The sequence below is a fragment of the Hippocampus bargibanti genome, linkage group LG13, assembly GCF_051943395.1.
Source record: "Hippocampus bargibanti isolate YZ-2025 linkage group LG13, ASM5194339v1, whole genome shotgun sequence".
NCBI classification, from domain to species: domain Eukaryota; kingdom Metazoa; phylum Chordata; class Actinopteri; order Syngnathiformes; family Syngnathidae; genus Hippocampus; species Hippocampus bargibanti.
In genome coordinates, this window is record NC_142746.1 from 3,098,484 (window position 1) to 3,118,626 (window position 20,143).

General features: G+C 45.1%; 6 non-coding genes and 5 pseudogenes across 6 annotated transcripts; all 11 read left to right on the forward strand.

Moving 5' to 3' along the window:
• The first annotated feature begins 1,274 nt into the window (after window positions 1–1,274).
• LOC148889022 (5S ribosomal RNA) lies at window positions 1,275–1,383 on the forward strand (annotated as a pseudogene).
• A 2,687-nt stretch (window positions 1,384–4,070) lies between these two features.
• LOC148889023 (5S ribosomal RNA) lies at window positions 4,071–4,179 on the forward strand (annotated as a pseudogene).
• Window positions 4,180–9,157: 4,978 nt separating this feature from the next.
• On the forward strand, window positions 9,158–9,276 carry LOC148889024 (5S ribosomal RNA; annotated as a pseudogene).
• Window positions 9,277–10,425: 1,149 nt separating this feature from the next.
• On the forward strand, window positions 10,426–10,544 carry LOC148889025 (5S ribosomal RNA; annotated as a pseudogene).
• A 1,151-nt stretch (window positions 10,545–11,695) lies between these two features.
• Window positions 11,696–11,814, forward strand: LOC148889026 (5S ribosomal RNA). The gene has a single exon (XR_016117069.1). It is a non-coding gene; the product is annotated as a 5S ribosomal RNA (ribosomal RNA).
• A 1,150-nt stretch (window positions 11,815–12,964) lies between these two features.
• Window positions 12,965–13,083, forward strand: LOC148889027 (5S ribosomal RNA). The gene has a single exon (XR_016117070.1). It is a non-coding gene; the product is annotated as a 5S ribosomal RNA (ribosomal RNA).
• Window positions 13,084–14,235: 1,152 nt separating this feature from the next.
• Window positions 14,236–14,354, forward strand: LOC148889028 (5S ribosomal RNA; annotated as a pseudogene).
• Window positions 14,355–14,680: 326 nt separating this feature from the next.
• LOC148889029 (5S ribosomal RNA) lies at window positions 14,681–14,799 on the forward strand. Its single transcript, XR_016116994.1, has one exon. It is a non-coding gene; the product is annotated as a 5S ribosomal RNA (ribosomal RNA).
• A 1,150-nt stretch (window positions 14,800–15,949) lies between these two features.
• LOC148889030 (5S ribosomal RNA) lies at window positions 15,950–16,068 on the forward strand. The gene has a single exon (XR_016117012.1). It is a non-coding gene; the product is annotated as a 5S ribosomal RNA (ribosomal RNA).
• A 1,147-nt stretch (window positions 16,069–17,215) lies between these two features.
• On the forward strand, window positions 17,216–17,334 carry LOC148889031 (5S ribosomal RNA). Its single transcript, XR_016116999.1, has one exon. It is a non-coding gene; the product is annotated as a 5S ribosomal RNA (ribosomal RNA).
• Window positions 17,335–18,764: 1,430 nt separating this feature from the next.
• Window positions 18,765–18,883, forward strand: LOC148889032 (5S ribosomal RNA). Its single transcript, XR_016117002.1, has one exon. It is a non-coding gene; the product is annotated as a 5S ribosomal RNA (ribosomal RNA).
• Window positions 18,884–20,143: the final 1,260 nt, after the last annotated feature.

The window sequence follows — 20,143 nt, forward strand, 5'->3', positions numbered from 1 at the left end:
GGTTTCGTTCGCTATTCTTTCTTTCTGACATTTGTTGAATGACCACTGAGGGTACCCACAGTTAGTGAGTGCTCTCCTGATATGTTTTGACTCCTTTTCTCTACCTTCAGTGCTAGTTGGTATTAGTTTAGCCCTATGCTGGAGGGTTCTGATAACTCCTAGTTTATGTTGTAAAGGGTGGTTAGAGTCAAAAAGTAAGTATTGGTCAGTGTGCGTAGCCTTCCTAAAGACTTCTGTTTTTAGCGCTCTGTCCTCTTTTATAATTACTTTACAATCCAAGAAGGCTAGTTGGTTCTCTTGAATGTCCTCACGAGTAAATTTAATGTTGAAGTCTACAGAGTTGAGATGATCTGTGAAGGATTGAATTTCTTGTTTCTTAATTATGACAAAAGTATCGTCCACATATCGAAACCAGTGTCTAGGTTTTGTCCCTGGGAAGGATGTGAGGGCCTGTTTCTCCATCTCTTCCATGTAAAGATTAGCCACTATGGGTGAAACTGGTGAGCCCATAGCACAACCATGGATTTGTTTATAAAATTTTTCCCGAAATTGAAAATACGTAGTATTAAGGCAGATTTCTAATAATTGGCAGATGTGATCCGGTTTCAGTTTGGTTCTTTCATGCAGAGAAACATCCGCCAGCAGCCTCGTCCTCACCACTGAGACTGCTGCTGGGGTTGGGACAGATGTAAAGAGAGAAGTCACATCGTATGATGCCAAAGTTTCCTCAGGTTCCAATATGAGGTCTTTGATCCTCTCTACAAACCCTGTGGTGTTCTCTACGTGGTATTCTGTGTTACCAACCAACGGAGCTAAAATAGTTTTTAAATATTTGGCTACATTGTATGTAGAGGAGTCAATGCTACAAACAATGGGTCGGAGGGGGAACCCTTCTTTATGTATTTTTGGCAGGCCATAGATACATGGCGTGGCCTCTCCCGGGTATAATCTAAAATACATCTGTTAAGGGGATAAGAATGTTTTTTTTTTTTTTTGTGCGAGTGAACGGAGGCAACCATTTGCGCCAGCGTTCACTCTGCCCGGAATGAATGGACGAAACGGATTGCATTGGAAGTCAAAGAAAAGTTACCCACGTTAACGCATCAGCTGGACTCACATGCGCCTTATTTGACAACACGACACAAATAACACCTTCATCGATTCAAGCCTGTATTTGGAAAACCAAATAACCATCATCCGACAAGAACGAACACCATAAACAAAGACGCTCTCCCTGCAACACTATAAAGAGGGATTTTCTGGCACATTCCCTCGCTTACGGCCATACTACCCTGAGAACGCCCGATCTCGGAAGCTAAGCAGGGTCGGGCCTGGTTAGTACTTGGATGGGAGACCGCCTGGGAATACCAGGTGCTGTAAGCTTTTTTTTTTTTTTTTGCAGCCACCCCAAACACTGTGGGCCGAGAAATGGTCTCTCCCGTTCGCGATCCGATTTCACTTTTCATTTCACGATCACCCCCGACGCGATTTTAAACGGCTTCCCACACGTTGATTTTACTCTTGAGTCGCTGCGTGTAACGATATGGCTTTCCGGCAGAGGGAGCTGTCCGCAAGGGGGACCGTCATGACAGTACTCGTACGCGAAGCAGAACTGGGCTTCTGCGTGCTGGACAGCTTCTTTTACTCTCCTTTCAAACCATCTATTTTCCTTTCGCTACAATTTTAACCTCATTGTCGTCAAATGAGCGGTAGCTAGCTTTAAGGTGCATATGTACTGCATATTGAGGCCCACTAGTATTATCCCAGCGGTGTTGATAAAGTATTTTTTTTTGAGAATTTGTTTAGTCTCCCCCATGTTTTGCTCTTTATAATTTTCATTTTTCCAATGTATTGAATGAACTACATTACTTTGTTTTTCATTTGACAGCCTATCTTTTGGATGTACTCATTTTTGCCTTCAAGTGTTTATCGGTTTTAAATAAGTAGGAATTTTGTGTTGCCAAAGGACTCTGTAGTTTTTCAGAAAGCCCTGCAATGTAAGGTAATGCTACTCCTCTCCTTTTTAGTATGTTCAGAATTTTGGGTTTCATTCCCTATTCGTTTCTTTTGACATTTGTTAAATGACCACTGAGGGCAACCACAGTTTGTGAGTGCTCTCCTGACATGTTTTCACTCCTTTTCGCTAATTTCGACGCTGGTTGGTATTAGCCCTATGCTGGAGGGTTCTGATAACTCATAGTTTGTGTTGTCGAGGGTGGTTTGATTCAAAAAGTAAGTATTGGTCAGTGTGTGTGGCCTTCCTAAAGATTTCTGCTTTTAGCGCTCTGTCCTCTTTTATAATTTCTTTACACTCCAAAAAGGCTAGTTGGGTGTCTTTAATGTCCTCGCGAGTATATTTAATATTGATGTCGACCGAGTGCAGGTGATTTGTGAAGGATCAAATTTCTTCTTTTTTAATTATGACGAAAGTGCCCTCCACATATCTAAACCAGTGCCTCGGTTTTGTACCCGGGAAGGATGTGAGAGCCTGTTTCTCCATTTTTTTTCATGGCCAGATTGTCCATTATGGGTTAAACTGGTGAGCCCAAAGCACAACTATGAATTTGTTTGAATTTTTTTTCCCCGGAATTTAAAATACGTAAAATTCAGGCAAGTAATCACGTAATAAAGTAATCAGTGTAGCCTCAGGGTATAGTCCTCTGCTCTCCCCAACCTGAGAGAAGTGACCTATCATAGCAGAAGTCTGGCACCGCCACCTCTAGACGTTAGGGATATACATATGGGGCCGAAACTACTAGCAAATTTTAGTTCGCTGACGAAGCCTCTTCGATGAGAAACGAAACGTCAGACACCTTCAAAGAAGTACAGGTGACGGCTGAAGAAACCTTTTCATCAATGGACCACTCCTGTATGACTGAGAGCTGACAGAGACGTACAAGCAGGTTGGACTGAGGATCCCCCACCCCCTTTTTTTCTAATACTTTCAGGCGCTGCTTTCGGGGTTGTTTAAAAAAAAGAGAGAACTGGGGTGGGTACGCAACGAATATTGAGATGTGCTTAGACATGCTGTTCTGTTTTGCCATACAATGTTCAGCCCGTTACAGAGCATAGAGTAAGATCAGTTAAGATGGCCGATCAAGTTATTGTTTTCGAATGGATTGTTTAAAATATGAGCACTGTTTGTTTTTCCGATGCGATCCTTTGGCACAGTCTTAGACATGAGCAGACCTTTCAACCACGAGGCAGAATAATCCTAAAGGTCTGTTGAATCGTTGGTGGTCTACCCAATGATTTCTAGTCCCCCTCGTTCCCTCAGATCTTCTTCCTCTCTCCACCTCTGTGTGTCCCTCACTCCCCAGTCTCAGCAAGATGGGTGACAGACTCCTCAGCTGCTCTGCCCCCAATTTTTGGAAGTCACTTCCTCAGAACTTTCATAACATCGATTCTCTTACCACCTTCAAGTCCCATCTCAAACCCCAGCTATTTAAAATAGCATTTTCTGTGTGTAGCTCTCTCTCCTGTTTCTATTTATAATTGTATTTTATTTATTGCAATCTATTTGTGATTGTAATTTATTTATTATAGTACCTCTGCTTGTCCGTGACTGTAAAGTGTACTTTAGAGCTTTGAAAGGCGCTTAAAATGTTATGTATAACTATGAATATTATGTGGTGAAATGGTTGATCACGAGATCAGTGTCGCTGTGTGATTACGTCAGCAGAGGGCGTCAAGGACCAGACGGAGAGTAATCATAATAATACATTTAATTTCTGAGCGCCTTTCAAAACTCTCAAGGCCACTTTACAGTCAGGGGATAAGAATGTTTTTTTGTGCGAGTGAACAGAGGCAACCATTTGCGCCAGCGTTCACTCTGCCCGGAATGAATTGACGAAACGGATTGCATTGGAAGTCAAAGAAAAGTTACCCACGTTAACGCATCAGCTGGACTCACATGCGCCTTATTTGACAACACGACACAAATAACACCTTCATCGATTCAGGCCTGTATTTGGAAAACCAAATAACCATCATCCGACAAGAACGAACACCATAAACAAAGACGCTCTCCCTGCAACACTTTAAAGAGGGATTTTCTGGCACATTCCCTCGCTTATGGCCATACTACCCTGAGAACGCCCGATCTCGGAAGCTAAGCAGGGTCGGGCCTGGTTAGTACTTGGATGGGAGACCGCCTGGGAATACCAGGTGTTGTAAGCTTTTTTTTTTTTTTTTTTTTTTTTTTTGCAGCCACCCCAAACACTGTGGGCCGAGAAATGGTCTCTCCCGTTCGCGATCCGATTTCACTTTTCATTTCACGATCACCCCCGACGCGATTTTAAACGGCTTCCCACACGTTGATTTTACTGTTGAGTCGCTGCGTGTAACGATATGGCTTTCCGGAAGAGGGAGCTGTCCGCATGGGGGACCGTCATGACAGTACTCGTACGCGAAGCAGAACTGGGCTTCTGCGCGCTGGACAGCTTCTTTTACTCCCCTTTCAAACCATCTATTTTCCTTTCGCTACAATTTTAACCTCATTGTCGTCAAATGAGCGGTAGCTAGCTTTAAGGTGCATATGTACTGCAGATTGAGGCCCACTAGTATTATCCCAACGGTGTTGATAAAGTATTTTTTTGGGGGGAATTTGTTTAGTCTCCCTCATGTTTTGCTCTTTATAATTTTCATTTTTCCAATGTATTGAATAAACTACATTACTTTGTTTTTCATTTGACAGCCTATCTTTTGGATGTACTCATTTTTGCCTTCAGGCGTTTATCGGTTTGAAATAAGTAGGAATTTTGTGTTGCCAAAGGACTCTGTAGTTTTTCAGAAAGCTCTGCAATGTAAGGTAATGCTACTCCTCTCCTTTTTAGTATCTTCAGAATTTTGGGTTTCATTCCCTATCCGTTTCTTTTGACATTTGTTAAATGACCACTGAGGGCAACCACAGTTTGTGAGTGCTCTCCTGACATGTTTTCACTCCTTTTCGCTAATTTCGACGCTGGTTAGTATTAGCCCTATGCTGGAGGGTTCTGATAACTCATAGTTTGTGTTGTCGAGGGTGGTTTGATTCAAAAAGTAAGTATTGGTCAGTGTGTGTGGCCTTCCTAAAGATTTCTGCTTTTAGCGCTCTGTCCTCTTTTATAATTACTTTACACTCCAAAAAGGCTAGTTGGGTGTCTTTAATGTCCTCGCGAGTATATTTAATATTGATGTCTACCGAGTGCAGGTGATTTGTGAAGGATTGAATTTCTTTTTTTAATTATGACGAAAGTGCCCTCCACATACCTAAACCAGTGCCTCGGTTTTGTACCCGGGAAGGATGTGAGAGCCTGTTTCTCCATTTTTTTTCATGGCCAGATTGTCCATTATGGGTTAAACTGGCGAGCCCAAAGCACAACTATGAATTTGTTTGAATTTTTTTTCCCCGGAATTTAAAATACGTAAAATTCAGGCAAGTAATCACGTAATAAAGTAATCAGTGTATCCTCAGGGTATAGTCCTCTGCTCTCCCCAACCTGAGAGAAGTGACCTATCATAGCAGAAGTCTGGCACCGCCACCTCTAGACGTTAGGGATATACATATGGGGCCGAAACTACTAGCAAATTTTAGTTCGCTGACGAAGCCTCTTCGATGAGAAACGAAACGTCCGACACCTTCAAAGAACTACAGGTGACGGCTGAAGAAACCTTTTCATCAATGGACCACTCCTGTATGACTGAGAGCTGACAGAGACGTACAAGCAGGTTGGACTGAGGATCCCCCACCCCCTTTTTTCTCCTCCTTTCAGGCGCTGCTTTCGGGGTTGTTTAAAAAAAAGAGAGAACTGGTGTGGGTACGCAACGAATATTGAGATGTGCTTAGACATGCTGTTCTGTTTTGCCATACAATGTTCAGCCCGTTACAGAGCATAGAGTAAGATCAGTTAAGATGGCCGACCAAGTTATTGTTTTCGAATGGATTGTTTAAAATATGAGCACTGTTTGTTTTTCCGATGCGATCCTTTGGCACAGTCTTAGACATGAGCAGACCTTTCAACCACGAGGCAGAATAATCCTAAAGGTCTGTTGAATCGTTGGTGGTCTACCCAATGATTTCTAGTCCCCCTCGTCCCCTCAGATCTTCTTCCTCCCTCCACCTCTGTGTGTCCCTCACTCCCCCGTCTCAGCAAGATGGGTGACAGACCCCTCAGCTGCTCTGCCCCCAATTTTTGGAAGTCACTTCCTCCGAACTTTCATAACATCGATTCTCTTACCACCTTCAAGTCCCTGTTGTGTCCGGAGGAATGAGAGGAGGAGAGTTGCTTTGTCAACGTGTTTATTGTGCCACCATCTTAGTCTACCCGCGGTCGTGTCGTCACCGCTGCTTTTCGACCTGTCGCAACATTCTGTAGCAGTGTGACATATGCTACATTTACCCCCCTCCCTGAAGGAACCAAAAACACTCTGTAACAAGGGAAACCGGGTAGACTGCCGCTTTCCCTGCTTAGCCGTGTGGGTTATTCTGCCACGCGATAGGCTAAGCACTGGCTAGGGTCTGAATATTCAAAATATGTGATAATTGTCCAAATTACCAAAGGGCAAAGGCGAACGCGAGCTGGCCGAGGTTCTGGCCCCACGGGCACGGCTGGTTCACGACGCTCTTCGAGGCGTCCCATCGGTGTTCTCTGATGTGTGACAGGACGTCAGTAGTCTTTGCTTGCGAAGTCGTTCGAGGGGGTCGGTGCCGCCACTCTCCTTAGGCGGCTGGCATGCCAATGCGACCCGTCAGCCAGACAGAATGTGGTCAGTCCGAGTTGGGTGGTAATCTGGACTGGTGCTGTCCAGAATGAGTCCAAATTGTGAGAGCAGCTCGGCCGGCGAATGCGGACCCAGTCCGACACAGTCAGTGTGGGTTGCTTCGTCCCGCGCTTCTCGTTGGGCCCTCTGCTGGCTGAGGAAGAGTAGGGCAGGCCGTCTGCTTGGTTGGAGCTTTCTCCACCCCCGTTGGCCTGGGGGTGAATTGTGGCACCCGCATTGTCAGAGATGGAAAAGCCGAGTGCACAAAACAAGTCCAAGCCCAAGAGGTTGGCGCCATGACGGGATATTTGGAAGGTGAAAAGGGGGAGAGTCCTCGAGCCATAGCGCACTGTGAAGGTGGCAGTGCCCACCATACCAATCTTAGTTTGGCCATAGCCAAACAAGTCCTCAGCGTTGGCCTCGATCTGGAGATGAGGAAATAGCCGTCAAACTGTGGACACTTCCAACAGTGACCTGGAGGCTGCAGTGTCGAGCAGGAGTGGTAAGCTCACTCCATCCAGTTCCACTGTGCACCACTTGAATGGCTTGGCGCGCGAGCCCACGCAGTGGATGGTGGTTCGCCTCGGCTGGTCTGGTGAGCGGCGTGGTGGGTATGTTGACGTGGGAGCAGAGCGGCACATCCTGGCGAAGTGGTTCCTCCTTCCGCAGTGCTGGCATCTCTGTCCAATGGCTTTGCAAGTTGGCACGCGTGTGGGGTGCCAGGCAGACCCACAGTTGGCACAAGGTCTGCGTGTGTTGGCCCGTTGATGTCTGACGACATTTATCTCGGTACGGTCGTAGGTGAAGGTGGGAGCAGAGCGGCACATCCTTGCGAAATGATTCATCTTCCCGCAGCGTTGGCATCGTTGTCCGGTGGCTCTGCAAGTGGGCGCACGTGTGGGATGCGAGGCTGACCCACAGTTGGCACAAGGCGTGCGTGCATCGGCCCCTTGACGTCTGGCCACATTTATCTCGGCACCGTCGTATGTAGCGGTGGAGTCGTAGGTGAAGGTTGCGTCTGGGAGTGGAGGGGTTGGAGCAACAATCTGTGCCAACGCGGGAGAGTGTGAAGGTGTGGGTGGGTTCACGAACCGAGCCGTTAATTGTGCTGCGTTCTCCAATTGAAACGCCATTTCCACAGCCTTCGATAGTGGGAGGTCGTCAGGGGACAATAACAGTTTCTCCCGTAGTTTGGGATCAATCGTGTGCTCGGCGAGTTGATCCCTAATCATTTCCTCCTCCAAGCGGCCGAATTTACAGAGGCCCGCTAAACACCGCAAGTCGGCAACGTAGTGGTGTACCGACTCGCCTGTTCGTTGCCGTCGTTGACGGAAGGCAATCCGCCGGACAATCACGCCCTGAGGTGGGGCGAAATGTCGGGCCAATAAAGTGACACAATCCCCGTATGTCTTCGCGGGTCCAAGAGAGCGAAAAATGCGCTGTCCCTCACTACCTAAACTGTGTATTAGCATAGCCGTTCGGCGTGCTTCGCTTGCCTCGTTTAGTCCGGTCGCCGTCAGATACGTCATAAACGAGTCATACCAGCGGGACCACGGGACTGGTGGCTCACCGGGGAGCGCGAGAAACGAGGGGAGGGGAGCTGTGTCCATCTTCGTCGCCAATGTTGTGTCCGGAGGAATGAGAGGAGGAGAGTTGCTTTGTCAACGTGTTTATTGTGCCACCATCTTAGTCTACCCGCGGTCGTGACGTCACCACTGCTTTTCGACCTGTCGCAACATTCTGTAGCAGTGTGACATATGCTACAGTCCCATCTAAAAACCAGCTATTTAAAATAGCATTTTCTGTGTGTAGCTCTCTCTCCTGTTTCTATTTATAATTGTATTTTATTTATTGCAATCTATTTGTGATTGTATTTTATTTATTATAGTACCTCTGCTTGTCCGTGACTGTGAAGTGTCCTTTAGAGCTTTAAAAGGCGCTTAAAATGTTATGTATAACTATGAATATTATGTGGTGAAATGGTTGATCACGAGATCAGTGTCGCTGTGTGATTACGTCAGCAGAGGGCGTCAAGGGCCAGACGGAGAGTAATCATAATAATACATTTAATTTCTAAGCGCCTTTCAAAACTCTCAAGGCCACTTTACAGTCAGGGGATGAGAATGTTTTTTTGTGCGAGTGAACAGAGGCAACCATTCGCGCCAGCGTTCACTCTGCCCGGAATGAATGGACGAAACGTATTGCATTGGAAGTCAAAGAAAAGTTACCCACGAAAACGCATCAGCTGGACTCACATGCGCCTTATTTGACAACACGACACAAATAACACCTTCATCGATTCAAGCCTGTATTTGGAAAACCAAATAACCATCATCCGACAAGAACGAACACCATAAACAAAGAAAGACGCTCTCCCTGCAACACTATAAAGAGGGATTTTCTGGCAGATTCCCTCGCTTACGGCCATACTACCCTGAGAACGCCCGATCTCGTCCGATCTCGAGAGCTAAGCAGGGTCGGGTCTGGTTATTACTTGAATGGGAGACCGCCTGGGAATACCAGGTGCTGTAACCTTTTTTTTTTTTTTGCAGCCACCCCAAACACTGTGGGCCGAGAAATGGTCTCTCCCGTTCGCGATCCGATTTCACTTTTCATTTCACGATCACCCCCGACCCGATTTTAAACGGCTTCCCACACGTTGATTTTACTCTTGAGTCGCTGCGTGTAACGATATGGCTTTCCGGCAGAGGGAGCTGTCCGCATGGGGGACCGTCATGACGGTACTCGTACGCGAAGCAGAACTGGGCTTCTGCGTTCTGGACAGCTTCTTTTACTCCCCTTTCAAACCATCTATTTTCCTATCGCTACAATTTTAACCTCATTGTCGTCAAATGAGCGGTAGCTAGCTTTAAGGTGCATATGTACTGCAGATTGTGGCCCAGTAGTATTATCCCAGCGGTGTTGATAAAGTATTTTTTTTTGAGAATTTGTTTAGTCTCCCCCATGTTTTGCTCTTTATAATGTTCATTTTTCCAATGTATTGAATGAACTACATTACTTTGTTTTTCATTTGACAGCCCATCTTTTGGATGTACTCATTTTTGCCTTCAAGTGTTTATCGGTTTGAAATAAGTAGGAATTTTGTGTTGCCAAAGGACTCTGTAGTTTTTCAGACAGCCCTGCAATGTAAGGTAACGCTACTCCTCTCCTTTTAGTATCTTCAGCATTTTGGGTTTAATTCCCTATCCTTTTCTTTTGACATTTATTATGATTACTGTCCGTCTGGTCCTTGACGCCCTCTGCTGACGTAATCACACAGCGACACTGATCTCGTGATCAACCATTTCACCACATAATATTCATAGTTATACATAACATTTTAAGCGCCTTTCAAAGCTCTAAAGGCCACTTTACAGTCACGGGATAAGAACGTTTTTTTTGTGCGAGTGAACAGAGGCAACCATTCGCGCCAGCGTTCACTCTACCCGGAATGAATGGACGAAACGGATTGCATTGGAAGTCAAAGAAAAGTTACCCACGTTAACGCATCAGCTGGACTCACATGCGCCTTATTTGACAACACGACACAAATAACACCTTCATCGATTCAAGCCTGTGTTTGGAAAACCAAATAACCATCATCCGACAAGAACGAACACCATGAGCAAAGAAACACGCTCTCCCTGCAACACTATAAAGAGGGATTTTCTGGCAGATTCCCTTGCTTACGGGCATACTACCCTGAGAACGCCCGATCTCGTCCGATCTCGGGAGCTAAGCAGGGTCAGGCCTGGTTAGTACTTGGATGGGAGACCGCCTGGGAATACCAGGTGCTCTAAGATTTTTTTTTTTTTTTGCAGCCACCCCAAACACTGTGGGCCGAGAAATGGTCTCTCCCGTTCGCGATCCGATTTCACTTTTCATTTCACGATCACCCCCGACGCGATTTTAAACGGCTTCCCACACGTTGATTTTACTCTTGAGTCGCTGCGTGTAACGATATGGCTTTCCGGCAGAGGGAGCTGTCCGCATGGGGGACCGTCATGACAGTACTCGTACGCGAAGCAGAACTGGGCTTCTGCGTGCTGGACAGCTTCTTTTACTCCCCTTTCAAACCATCTATTTTCCTTTCGCTACAATTTTAACCTCATTGTCGTCAAATGAGCGGTAGCTAGCTTTAAGGTGCATATGTACTGCAGATTGAGGCCCACTAGTATTATCCCAGCGGTGTTGATAAAGTATTTTTTTTTTGAGAATTTGTTTAGTCTCCCCCATGTTTTGATCTTTATAATTTTCATTTTTCCAATGTATTGAATGAACTACATTACTTTGTTTTTCATTTGACAGCCCATCTTTTGGATGTACTCATTTTTGCCTTCAAGTGTTTATCGGTTTGAAATAAGTAGGAATTTTGTGTTGCCAAAGGACTCTGTAGTTTTTCAGACAGCCCTGCAATGTAAGGTAACGCTACTCCTCTCCTTTTAGTATCTTCAGCATTTTGGGTTTAATTCCCTATCCTTTTCTTTTGACATTTATTATGATTACTGTCCGTCTGGTCCTTGACGCCCTCTGCTGACGTAATCACACAGCGACACTGATCTCGTGATCAACCATTTCACCACATAATATTCATAGTTATACATAACATTTTAAGCGCCTTTCAAAGCTCTAAAGGCCACTTTACAGTCACGGGATAAGAACGTTTTTTTTGTGCGAGTGAACAGAGGCAACCATTCGCGCCAGCGTTCACTCTACCCGGAATGAATGGACGAAACGGATTGCATTGGAAGTCAAAGAAAAGTTACCCACGTTAACGCATCAGCTGGACTCACATGCGCCTTATTTGACAACACGACACAAATAACACCTTCATCGATTCAAGCCTGTATTTGGAAAACCAAATAACCATCATCCGACAAGAACGAACACCATGAGCAAAGAAAGACGCTCTCCCTGCAACACTATAAAGAGGGATTTTCTGGCAGATTCCCTCGCTTACGGCCATACTACCCTGAGAACGCCCGATCTCGTCCGATCTCGGAAGCTAAGCAGGGTCGGGCCTGGTTAGTACTTGGATGGGAGACCGCCTGGGAATACCAGGTGCTGTAAGCTTTTTTTTTTTTTTTGCAGCCACCCCAAACACTGTGGGCCGAGAAATGGTCTCTCCCGTTCGCGATCCGATTTCACTTTTCATTTCACGATCACCCCCGACGCGATTTTAAACGGCTTCCCACACGTTGATTTTACTCTTGAGTCGCTGCGTGTAACGATATGGCTTTCCGGCAGAGGGAGCTGTCCGCATGGGGGACCGTCATGACAGTACTCGTACGCGAAGCAGAACTGGGCTTCTGCGTGCTGGACAGCTTCTTTTACTCCCCTTTCAAACCATCTATTTTCCTTTCGCTACAATTTTAACCTCATTGTCGTCAAATGAGCGGTAGCTAGCTTTAAGGTGCATATGTACTGCAGATTGAGGCCCACTAGTATTATCCCAGCGGTGTTGATAAAGTATTTTTTTTTGAGAATTTGTTTAGTCTCCCCCATGTTTTGCTCTTTATAATGTTCATTTTTCCAATGTATTGAATGAACTACATTACTTTGTTTTTCATTTGACAGCCCATCTTTTGGATGTACTCATTTTTGCCTTCAAGTGTTTATCGGTTTGAAATAAGTAGGAATTTTGTGTTGCCAAAGGACTCTGTAGTTTTTCAGACAGCCCTGCAATGTAAGGTAACGCTACTCCTCTCCTTTTAGTATCTTCAGCATTTTGGGTTTAATTCCCTATCCTTTTCTTTTGACATTTATTATGATTACTGTCCGTCTGGTCCTTGACGCCCTCTGCTGACGTAATCACACAGCGACACTGATCTCGTGATCAACCATTTCACCACATAATATTCATAGTTATACATAACATTTTAAGCGCCTTTCAAAGCTCTAAAGGCCACTTTACAGTCACGGGATAAGAACGTTTTTTTTGTGCGAGTGAACAGAGGCAACCATTCGCGCCAGCGTTCACTCTACCCGGAATGAATGGACGAAACGGATTGCATTGGAAGTCAAAGAAAAGTTACCCACGTTAACGCATCAGCTGGACTCACATGCGCCTTATTTGACAACACGACACAAATAACACCTTCATCGATTCAAGCCTGTATTTGGAAAACCAAATAACCATCATCCGACAAGAACGAACACCATGAGCAAAGAAAGACGCTCTCCCTGCAACACTATAAAGAGGGATTTTCTGGCAGATTCCCTCGCTTACGGCCATACTACCCTGAGAACGCCCGATCTCGTCCGATCTCGGAAGCTAAGCAGGGTCGGGCCTGGTTAGTACTTGGATGGGAGACCGCCTGGGAATACCAGGTGCTGTAAGCTTTTTTTTTTTTTTTGCAGCCACCCCAAACACTGTGGGCCGAGAAATGGTCTCTCCCGTTCGCGATCCGATTTCACTTTTCATTTCACGATCACCCCCGACGCGATTTTAAACGGCTTCCCACACGTTGATTTTACTCTTGAGTCGCTGCGTGTAACGATATGGCTTTCCGGCAGAGGGAGCTGTCCGCATGGGGGACCGTCATGACAGTACTCGTACGCGAAGCAGAACTGGGCTTCTGCGTGCTGGACAGCTTCTTTTACTCCCCTTTCAAACCATCTATTTTCCTTTCGCTACAATTTTAACCTCATTGTCGTCAAATGAGCGGTAGCTAGCTTTAAGGTGCATATGTACTGCAGATTGAGGCCCACTAGTATTATCCCAGCGGTGTTGATAAAGTATTTTTTTTTGAGAATTTGTTTAGTCTTCCCCATGTTTTGCTCTTTATAATTTTCATTTTTCCAATGTATTGAATGAACTACATTACTTTGTTTTTCATTTGACAGCCTATCTTTTGGATGTACTCATTTTTGCCTTCAAGTGTTTATCGGTTTGAAATAAGTAGGAATTTTGTGTTGCCAAAGGACTCTGTAGTTTTTCAGACAGCCCTGCAATGTAAGGTAACGCTACTCCTCTCCTTTTAGTATCTTCAGCATTTTGGGTTTAATTCCCTATCCTTTTCTTTTGACATTTATTATGATTACTGTCCGTCTGGTCCTTGACGCCCTCTGCTGACGTAATCACACAGCGACACTGATCTCGTGATCAACCATTTCACCACATAATATTCATAGTTATACATAACATTTTAAGCGCCTTTCAAAGCTCTAAAGGCCACTTTACAGTCACGGGATAAGAACGTTTTTTTTTTGTGCGAGTGAACAGAGGCAACCATTCGCGCCAGCGTTCACTCTACCCGGAATGAATGGACGAAACGGATTGCATTGGAAGTCAAAGAAAAGTTACCCACGTTAACGCATCAGCTGGACTCACATGCGCCTTATTTGACAACACGACACAAATAACACCTTCATCGATTCAAGCCTGTATTTGGAAAACCAAATAACCATCATCCGACAAGAACGAACACCATGAGCAAAGAAAGACGCTCTCCCTGCAACACTATAAAGAGGGATTTTCTGGCAGATTCCCTCGCTTACGGGCATACTACACTGAGAACGCCCCATCTCGTCCGATCTCGGGAGCTAAGCAGGGTCAGGCCTGGTTAGTACTTGGATGGGAGACCGCCTGGGAATACCAGGTGCTGTAAGCTTTTTTTTTTTTTTTGCAGCCACCCCAAACACTGTGGGCCGAGAAATGGTCTCTCCCGTTCGCGATCCGATTTCACTTTTCATTTCACGATCACCCCCGACGCGATTTTAAACGGCTTCCCACACGTTGATTTTACTGTTGAGTCGCTGCGTGTAACGATATGGCTTTCCGGCAGAGGGAGCTGTCCGCATGGACATAACACCTTCATCGATTCAAGCCTGTATTTGGAAAACCAAATACCATCATCCGACAAGAACGAACACCATGAGCAAAGAAAGACGCTCTCCCTGCAACACTATAAAGAGGGATTTTCTGGCAGATTCCCTCGCTTACGGCCATTCTACCCTGAGAACGCCCGATCTCGTCCGATCTCGGAAGCTAAGCAGGGTCGGGCCTGGTTAGTACTTGGATGGGAGACCGCCTGGGAATACCAGGTGCTGTAAGCTTTTTTTTTTTTTTGCAGCCACCCCAAACACTGTGGGCCGAGAAATGGTCTCTCCCGTTCGCGATCCGATTTCACTTTTCATTTCACGATCACCCCAGACGCGATTTTAAACTGCTTCACACACGTTGATTTTACTCTTGAGTCGCTGCGTGTAACGATATGGCTTTCCGGCAGAGGGAGCTGTCCGCATGGGGGACAGTCATGACAGTACTCGTACGCGAAGCAGAACTGGGCTTCTGCGTGCTGGACAGCTTCTTTTACTCCCCTTTCAAACCATCTATTTTCCTTTCGCTACAATTTTAACCTCATTGTCGTCAAATGAGCGGTAGCTAGCTTTAAGGTGCATATGTACTGCAGATTGAGGCCCACTAGTATTATCCCAGCGGTGGTGATAAAGTATTTTTTTTTTGAGAATTTGTTTAGTCTCCCCCATGTTTTGCTCTTTATAATTTTCATTTTTCCAATGTATTGAATGAACTACATTACTTTGTTTTTCATTTGACAGCCCATCTTTTGGATGTACTCATTTTTGCCTTCAAGTGTTTATCGGTTTGAAATAAGTAGGAATTTTGTGTTGCCAAAGGACTCTGTAGTTTTTCAGACAGCCCTGCAATGTAAGGTAACGCTACTCCTCTCCTTTTAGTATCTTCAGCATTTTGGGTTTAATTCCCTATCCTTTTCTTTTGACATTTATTATGATTACTGTCCGTCTGGTCCTTGACGCCCTCTGCTGACGTAATCACACAGCGACACTGATCTCGTGATCAACCATTTCACCAGATAATATTCATAGTTATACATAACATTTTAAGCGCCTTTCAAAGCTCTAAAGGCCACTTTACAGTCACGGGATAAGAACGTTTTTTTTGTGCGAGTGAACAGAGGCAACCCTTCGCGCCAGCGTTCACTCTACCCGGAATGAATGGACGAAACGGATTGCATTGGAAGTCAAAGAAAAGTTACCGACGTTAACGCATCAGCTGGACTCACATGCACCTTATTTGACAACACGACACAAATAACACTTTCATCGATTCAAGCCTGTATTTGGAAAACCAAATAACCATCATCTGACAAGAACGAACACCATGAGCAAAGAAAGACGCTCTCCCCGCAACACTATAAAGAGGGATTTTCTGGCAGATTCCCTCGCTTACGGCCATACTACCCTGAGAACGCCCGATCTCGTCTGATCTCGGCAGCTAAGAAGGGTCGGGCCTGGTTAGTACTTGGATGGGAGACCGCCTGGGAATACCAGGTGCTGTAAGCTTTTTTTTTTTTTGCAGCCACCCCAAACACTGTGGGCCGAGAAATGGTCTCTCCCGTTCGCGATCCGATTTCACTTTTCATTTCACGATCACCCCCGACGCGATTTTAAACGGCTTCCCACACGTTGATTTTACTCTTGAGTCGCTGCGTGTAACGATATGGCTTTCCGGCAGAGGGAGCTGTCCGCATGGGGGACCATCATGACGGTACTCGTACGCGAAGCAGAACTGGGCTTCTGCGTGCTGGACAGCTTCTTTTACTCCCCTTTCAAACCATCTATTTTCCTTTCGCTACAATTTTAACCTCATTGTCGTCAAATGAGCGGTAGCTAGCTTTAAGGTGCATATGTACTGCAGATTGAGGCCCACTAGTATTATCCCAGCGGTGTTGATAAAGTATTTTTTTTTGAGAATTTGTTTAGTCTCCCCCATGTTTTGCTCTTTATAATGTTCATTTTTCCAATGTATTGAATGAACTACATTACTTTGTTTTTCATTTGACAGCCTATCTTTTGGATGTACTCATTTTTGCCTTCAAGTGTTTATCGGTTTGAAATAAGTAGGAATTTTGTGTTGCCAAAGGACTCTGTAGTTTTTCAGACAGCCCTGCAATGTAAGGTAACGCTACTCCTCTCCTTTTAGTATCTTCAGCATTTTGGGTTTAATTCCCTATCCTTTTCTTTTGACATTTATTATGATTACTGTCCGTCTGGTCCTTGACGCCCTCTGCTGACGTAATCACACAGCGACACTGATCTCGTGATCAACCATTTCACCACATAATATTCATAGTTATACATAACATTTTAAGCGCCTTTCAAAGCTCTAAAGGCCACTTTACAGTCACGGGATAAGAACGTTTTTTTTGTGCGAGTGAACAGAGGCAACCATTCGCGCCAGCGTTCACTCTACCCGGAATGAATGGACGAAACGGATTGCATTGGAAGTCAAAGAAAAGTTACCCACGAAAACGCATCAGCTGGACTCACATGCACCTATTTGACAACACGACACAAATAACACCTTCATCGATTCAAGCCTGTATTTGGAAAACCAAATAACCATCACCCGACAAGAACGAACACCATGAGCAAAGAAAGACACTCTCCCTGCAACACTATAAAGAGGGATTTTCTGGCACACTCCCTCGCTTACGGCCATACTACCCTGAGAACGCCCGATCTCGTCCGATCTCGGAAGCTAAGCAGGGTTGGGCCTGGTTAGTACTTGGATGGGAGACCGCCTGGGAATACCAGGTGCTGTAAGCTTTTTTTTTTTTTTTTGCAGCCACCCCAAATACTGTGGGCCGAGAAATGGTCTCTCCCGTTCGCGATCCGATTTCACTTTTCATTTCACGATCACCCCGACGCGATTTTAAACGGCTTCCCACACGTTGATTTTACTCTTGAGTCGCTGCGTGTAACGATATGGCTTTCCGGCAGAGGGAGCTGTCCGCATGGGGGACCGTCATGACAGTACTCGTACGCGAAGCAGAACTGGGCTTCTGCGTGCTGGACAGCTTCTTTTACTCCCCTTTCAAACCATCTATTTTCCTTTCGCTACAATTTTAACCTCATTGTCGTCAAATGAGCGGTAGCTAGCTTTGAGGTGCATATGTACTGCAGATTGAGGCCCACTCGTATTATCCCAGCGGTGTTGATAAAGTATTTTTTTTTGAGAATTTGTTTAGTCTCCCCCATGTTTTGGTCTTTATAATTTTCATTTTTCCAATGTATTGAATGAACTACATTACTTTGTTTTTCATTTGACAGCCTATCTTTTGGATGTACTCATTTTTGCCTTCAAGTGTTTATCGGTTTGAAATAAGTAGGAATTTTGTGTTGCCAAAGGACTCTGTAGTTTTTCAGACAGCCCTGCAATGTAAGGTAACGCTACTCCTCTCCTTTTAGTATCTTCAGCATTTTGGGTTTAATTCCCTATCCTTTTCTTTTGACATTTATTATGATTACTGTCCGTCTGGTCCTTGACGCCCTCTGCTGACGTAATCACACAGCGACACTGATCTGATCAACCATTTCACCACATAATATTCATAGTTATACATAACATTTTAAGCGCCTTTCAAAGGCCACTTTACAGTCACGGGATTAGAACGTTTTTTTTGTGCGAGTGAACAGAGGCAACCATTCGCCCCAGCGTTCACTCTATGAATGGACGAAACGGATTGCACTGGAAGTCAAAGAAAAGTTACCCACGTTAACGCATCAGCTGGACTCACATGCGCCTTATTTGACAACACGACACTTGACGCCCTCTGCTGACGTAATCACACAGCGACACTGATCTCGTGATCAACCATTTCACCACATAATATTCATAGTTATACATAACATTTTAAGCGCCTTTCAAAGCTCTAAAGGCCACTTTACAGTCACGGGATAAGAACGTTTTTTTTGTGCGAGTGAACAGAGGCAACCATTCGCGCCAGCGTTCACTCTACCCGGAATGAATGGACGAAACGGATTGCATTGGAAGTCAAAGAAAAGTTACCCACGAAAACGCATCAGCTGGACTCACATGCACCTATTTGACAACACGACACAAATAACACCTTCATCGATTCAAGCCTGTATTTGGAAAACCAAATAACCATCACCCGACAAGAACGAACACCATGAGCAAAGAAAGACGCTCTCCCTGCAACACTATAAAGAGGGATTGTCTGGCACACTCCCTCGCTTACGGCCATACTACCCTGAGAACGCCCGATCTCGTCCGATCTCAGAAGCTAAGCAGGGTCGGGCCTGGTTAGTACTTGGATGGGAGACCGCCTGGGAATACCAGGTGCTGTAAGCTTTTTTTTTTTTTTTTTTTTTTTAGCCACCCCAAACACTGTGGGCCGAGAAATGGTCTCTCCCGTTCGCGATCCGATTTCACTTTTCATTTCACGATCACCCCCGACGCGATTTTAAACGGCTTCCCACACGTTGATTTTACTCTTGAGTCGCTGCGTGTAACGATATGGCTTTCCGGCAGAGGGAGCTGTCCGCATGGGGGACCGTCATGACAGTACTCGTACGCGAAGCAGAACTGGGCTTCTGCGTGCTGGACAGCTTCTTTTACTCCCCTTTCAAACCATCTATTTTCCTTTCGCTACAATTTTAACCTCATTGTCGTCAAATGAGCGGTAGCTAGCTTTGAGGTGCATATGTACTGATTGAGGCCCACTAGTATTATCCCAGCGGTGTTGATAAAGTATTTTTTTTTGGAGAATTTGTTTAGTCTCCCCCATGTTTTGATCTTTATAATTTTCATTTTTCCGATGTATTGAATAAACTACATTACTTTGTTTTTCATTTGACAGCCTATCTTTTGGATGTACTCATTTTTGCCTTCAAGTGTTTATCGGTTTGAAATAAGTAGGAATTTTGTGTTGCCAAAGGACTCTGTAGTTTTTCAGAAAGCCCTGCAATGTAAGGTAATGCTGCTCCTCTCCTTTTAGTATCTTCAGCATTTTGGGTTTTATTCCCTATCCTTTTCTTTTGACATTTATTATGATTACTCTCCGTCTGGTCCTTAACGCCCTCTGCTGACCTAATCACACAGCGACACTGATCTCGTGATCAACCATTTCACCACATAATATTCATAGTTATACATAACATTTTAAGCGCCTTTCAAAGCTCTAAAGGCCACTTTACAGTCACGGGATAAGAACGTTTTTTTGTGCGAGTGAACAGAGGCAACCATTCGCGCCAGCGTTCACCCTACCTGGAATGAATGGACGAAACGGATTGCATTGGAAGTCAAAGAAAAGTTACCCACATTAACGCATCAGCTGGACTCACATGCGCCTTATTTGACAACACGACACAAATAACACCTTCATCGATTCAAGCCTGTATTTGGAAAACCAAATAACCATCATCAGACAAGAACGAACACCATGAGCAAAGAAAGACGCTCTCCCTGCAACACTATAAAGAGGGATTTTTCTGGCACATTCCCTCACTTACGTTCATACTACCCTGAGAACGCCCGATCTTGTCCGATCTTGGAAGCTAAGCAGGGTCGGGCCTGGTTAGTACTTGGATGGGAGACCGCCTGGGAATACCA